Source organism: Lolium rigidum, chromosome 3 (assembly GCF_022539505.1).
Source record: "Lolium rigidum isolate FL_2022 chromosome 3, APGP_CSIRO_Lrig_0.1, whole genome shotgun sequence".
In the NCBI taxonomy this organism is placed as follows: Eukaryota; Viridiplantae; Streptophyta; class Magnoliopsida; order Poales; family Poaceae; genus Lolium; species Lolium rigidum.
Window position 1 is genome coordinate 105,223,465 of NC_061510.1, and position 6,000 is coordinate 105,229,464.

Here is a 6,000-nt window from a genome sequence, read left to right on the forward strand (position 1 = left end):
GTTGCACTCCTCCTCAAGGCAGCTTTCTCTCCAATGATCTCTCCCTCTCTCTGATTATTTATCTCTCTATCTCTCTCTATGTGATGCACCAGGGCGAGATGCAGTTGTATGTATCTGTAATGGAATTGATATGCCTGGTGCCCATGTAATGGGAATTTCACACCAATGTGTACATAGACATGTATCATTTACTACCAATTGTTGCCCACGAACTCCTGCGGTTCTGGGACTACGAGTCTAGCGACAAGGTAACAGTTCAATCCACAACATTAATTGTCCAAGAATAGTGCCTGCTTGCCCTGCTTGGGGTTTCAATTCATCTCTATTTGATTAGTGCGGGTGATGTCCAAGATCGACTTGATACGTGTATTTGATATCCAAGATCGACCTAGACTTTCTGTGTTTGTAGCAGATTACAGTTCATTTGAGATAACATGCAGAAAATGACTTCAGATCTATTAGTGTGTCGTAGGAAATTTTGACTGAGAAAGATTTTATCTTTGTTGATGAGCATACATGCATCGGTTTGTTGCTCTGCATTTAATGCTAAAAAGCTGAAATGGACAACAACCTGGATAGTGAGGTATTTTTGTTGTTCCACAAGAACTCCATATTCTGAAGCTGAAGCCAGTTGTGTCCCAAATAGTTTATCCTAATTCCAGAGTTCAACAGAGTGAAGTGGAGTTTGCAGCTGGAGTGGAGCCCCTCCCGAACACAGCTCATTTGTCCTCATCTCGGTTCTGATGCTGTCGATGTCATGTAAATATAATAGATTGAGGTTGTAGCAATTGAATCCTTAGCTGCCTGTAGTTGGTGTTGGTCATGTATATGGATTTAATTGTGAGCTTTGTGTAGTATGCAGGATGTTAGGGGCTGTTCAAGAGCGCTCTGATCATAAGGTTTTGTATCATTCTACTTCTTCTTTGCTCAATGCACCATATGGGTTCTTTATGAGAAATTCGAACTAAATCTTAAATTGACTAACAACATTCTAAATGCAAGTGTGGGTGCTACTTTGTACAAGGATTATCAGTAATAGCAATCTAATTGTCAGTCCACTTGGATATGGTTGAATCGGTAAGCTTTCCTCCCAACATGTTGTATTCAACATTTTCTACTGTTCTGCTTGCTTGTGATGCCACACATTATAGGGCCAGACATTTATACCTTTCATTCAAGCTATCTAGCTTGTGATTAAGGTTCGAACTTTAATATCACCTCCATCATGCTAGCATCCAACATCGTGCATCCCACATCGGGCGGCTCAAGGCTGAGGCCGCGGGGATGCGCACAGCTCGCCTAGAGCACAACCATTGTTGGGCACCTCCGCAAGCGTGAACCCGCTCGCCATCGACTGCCTCAGCCACGCCTACGACGAGAAAGTAAGTTTCCACTGCAACTGTGAAGTAATTAATACCCTAATTGTATACATACACCGCTGCTTTATTTCTTTCCAAATCTAGATACATGTAATTGCAGACCGGCTTAAGCACCATTCATCTGTATCTGATTTGCTACTTCAAACATGATCAGAAGATATATAAGGAATGGATGCACGAGACACCCTTATGACCTCTAAGGATGACTATATGGTATGCTCTCTGCTGGTTTTATATGGCGGTTTTACTGTCCTAAATTAAACTCCCATGAGTAATCTTTGTTGCACTGCTTTTTTCATCATTGCAACCTTACAGAATCACAATCACAAGAAACGGTTTTTAAATAAGAATGCAATGGTATTTACTTAATATTAGTAACTCACATATTAGGGGCTTAATTAGTGTCCTGACTCCAGAGTTTAACTTAGGGTAGTCAACCACATCTTACAGAGATCAACCGAATATGAATGATTCTGAACAATATGGGTTCTTGGTTTACTTGTTGCTATAATTCCTCACTTTGTTGAACCCTGTTTGCACTGGTTTGTACAGATACGAGAGTGGCTGCGCTATCTACCAATGCTAGAAGTACACACACCATCTTCAAGAACAGTAATATTTCATTTGTTTTACTGCTTGGAACAAATTCGATTATGTTTTAATCGTTGGGTCAATTCATCTTAATTTATGCTCTTAAACCAGATTTTGGTAGCAATTGGTGTTTTTGAATCAATTGTCCAAACGTTCTTGAGTTTTCTGTTGTTATGAGCTATGTTCCTATGTTTTGCAGACTCAATACAAGAAGCAAGTTGTTGCAAATGTTCTTTGTCACTCTTCACAACTGGCTATGGCGTGCATTGGTGAGGGAATTCGCCCACTGATTTCCGGTTGTGTCTCATGAAGGTATGTTTGATATATTGTAATGAAATTTTCCACTACAGCTTTGATAATCTTTTGAAAAATCTAAAGCGAAGGATAGTTAACATTTCTTTATTGTTTAAATAGGTCTGATACACCTAAAAACTTATTAGTGTCAGTTGTGAATAAATATTTATTTTTGTCCAAAAGTAGATCGTTTGTCTCACATTTCTTTGATCACATGGTGAATATACTAACAAGTGGGGTTGGTGGCTGTAGCTGAAGGCTGCCCTGATTTGCAGTACTGGATGTTACATGTGCCGGACATTACAAATGTAGCTCTAGAAGCCGATTCAGTTCTGGGCATTGATGATTCCCTTTGTTCTCCCTCTACTCCATGATGATTTTAAAGAGAAATAATGTTTATTTGTCGTGATAAAGTAAGATCTTAAATTTGACAAGACTTGAGTTTGTCTTCTGTGCATGATGTTATCTGGAAGATGATATTTTAGCAAGCAGTAAGCACACTGCAGGGAACACTTTACGTGGTAACCGTAAGCATGTTTGAAGCCATTTGATGTGCCCAGTGCAAACTACCAAGAAAATGAATTTGCAAGGGAATATATGTTTTAAAAAAAGCTTTGATTCGTTGTGTGGGTGATGAAAGGATGACAAAATTTTGGCATGGCAAATGGATTGATGGAGCAGTTTTTAGTAGACCTCTCGGAAGAATAGGTGATCCTCTGGTTCAGTTGGTGGAAGATTTAATAAATCATGTAGACAATCAGTGGAAGAGGGAGTTGGCACAACGTGGCGGGGGAGAAATTTGGACTGTTTTCAGTGTTCAACTCACCGAGAATTAGCGAGGAGACATTGTTTTGCACGTTCAGTTGGATCCTTGGAAGGCTTGACACATATTTGGAAAACTCTATGGAAGCTTCAAGTGATGCCCAAAATCCTCAAATTTTGGTGGCGAGTAGTGAACAATATATTGCCTTGCTTTGGTGAATTGAAAAGGAGACACACACATGACCTTTTAGTTTTTGTCCATTGTGTGTTCATGAAGAAGATTTGTACCATGCTTTAATACGTTGTGACTTGTGAGCATGCCAAAATCCTCTGGTATGTTACAAGAAATTATTTTGTTTTGAATGTGCCTAACCTGCACCCTACATGGGCGAGGGACGTTCTGGACAGCCAGCTTTGCAATTTCAGCTGGAGAAACTAGAAAAAATATTATCATGGGCAGGACATGGAGAAGAGAAGTACCAGACAAGGAAAACGAATGAACTGACAAAATCTGAGTTTCACAGCAAAGAGAAAGCCGATACAAATAGAATCGTGGAGAAGTGGAGGAAACCGGATGACAATTGTTTTAAAATTAACACTGATGGTGTTTGTTGATGAGGAACGTCCTATTTTCGGATGTACAGTTTGTGGCTACTTGCTGCATGAAAGTATGAAGGCACGGGGGCCCCCGATGACTGAATCCTTGCTTGCAGCGATGAATTAATGCTAGCAAAGGAGAAATATTGAGCTGGAGACGGATTATCACGCTGTAGTTAATCGATGGCAGTCTGGACAAGAAATGAGGTCAGCCAGTGGCCAATTTTTTAAGGAGATGGAAGTTATCATCTCAAATCTTTAGGGGTTTAGATTTGTTTTTGTTTGTACGGAGGCTAATAAGGCTGCACATGTGTGCGCCAAATTGAAGGAGATATGCCCTAGAGGCAATAATAAAGTGGTTATTATTTATATCTCTATGTTTATGATAAATGTTTATATATCATGCTATAATTGTATTAACCGAAACATTTGTACATGTGTGATATGTAGACAACAAGAAGTCCCTAGTATGCCTCTTAAACTAGCTTGTTGATTAATGGATGATTAGTTTCATAATCATGAACATTGGATGTTATTAATAACAAGGTTATATCATTACATGAATGATGTAATGGACACACCCAATTAAGCGTAGCATAAGATCTCGTCATTAAGTTATTTGCTATAAGCTTTCAATACATAGTTACCTAGTCCTTATGACCATGAGATCATGTAAATCACTTATACCGGAAAGGTACTTTGATTACATCAAACGCCACTCGCGTAAATGGGTGGTTATAAAGGTGGGATTAAGTATCCGGAAAGTATGAGTTGAGGCATATGGATCAACAAATGGGATTTGTCCATCCCGATGACGGATAGATATACTCGGGCCCTCTCGGTGGAATGTCGTCTAATGTCTTGCAAGCATATGAATAAGTTCATAAGAGACCACATACCACGGTACGAGTAAAGAGTACTTGTCGGAGACGAGGTTGAACAAGGTATAGAGTGATACCGATGATCAAACCTCGGACAAGTAAAATATCGCGTGACAAAGGGAATTGGTATCGTATGTGAATGGTTCATTCGATCACCGAAGTCATCGTTGAATATGTGGGAGCCATTATGGATCTCCGGATCCCGCTATTGGTTATTGGTCGGAGTGAGTACTCAACCATGTCCGCATAGTTCACGAACCGTAGGGTGACACACTTAAAGTTGGATGTTGAAATGGTAGAACTTGAATTTGGAATGGAGTTCGAATATTTGTTCGGAGTCCCGGATAAGATCCCGGACATCACGAGGAGTTCCGGAATGGTCCGGAGAATAAGATTCATATATAGGAAGTCATATTCCAAGTTTGGAAATGATCCGGTGCATTTATGGCAGGTTCTAGAAGGTTCTAGAAAAATCCGGAAGAAAGTCACTTTGGAAGGCGGAGTCCCGAAGGGACTCCACCACCATGGCCGGCCAACCCTAGGGGGTGGAGTCCCGGGTGGACTCTACCTAAGGTGGCCGGCCACCCTCCCAAGGGAAGGTGGGAATCCCACCTCTAGTGGGAATCCTAGCTTGGGTAGGTTTCATGTCATATGGAAGGTTTTGGTTTGGGGTCTTATTCGAAGACTTGTAGACCAACTCTTGGGTGTTCCACCTATATAATGAGGGCCAAGGGGAGGGGGCCGGCCAACACAAAGCCACAAGCTGGCCGCCCCCCTTGAGTGGCCGGCCACCCCCTCCCAAACCCTAGCTTTGCTCCTCCACTCCATATTGCCCGCATAGCTTAGCGAAGCTCCGCCGGACTTCTACACCATCACCGACACCACGCCGTCGTGCTGTCGGATTCAAGAGGAGCTACTACTTCCGCTGCCCGCTGGAACGGGGAGGTGGACGTCGTCTTCATCAACAACCGAACGTGTGACCGAGTACGGAGGTGCTGCCCGTTCGTGGCGCCGGAACCGATCGTGATCAAGATCTTCTACGCGCTTTTGCAAGCGGCAAGTGAACGTCTACCGCAGCAACAAGAGCCTCATCTTGTAGGCTTTGGAATCTCTTCAAGGGTGAGACTCGATACCCCCTCGTTGCTCCCATCTTCTAGATTGCATCTTGGCTTGGATTGCGTGTTCGCGGTAGGAAAATTTTTGTTTTCTATGCAACGTTATCCTACAAAGTGGTATCGAGCCGTGTCTATGCATAGATGGTTGCACGAGTAGAACACAATGGTTTTGTGGGCGTTGATGCTCTTGTTATCTTTAGTTGAGTACTTTGCATCTTTATGGCATAGTGGGATGAAGCGGCTCGGACTAACTTTACATGACCGCGTTCATGAGACTTGTTCCTCGTTCGACATGCAACTTGTATTGCATAAGAGGCTTTGCGGGTGTCTGTCTCTCCTACTATAGTAAAGATTCAATTTACTCTTCTATTGACAACACTA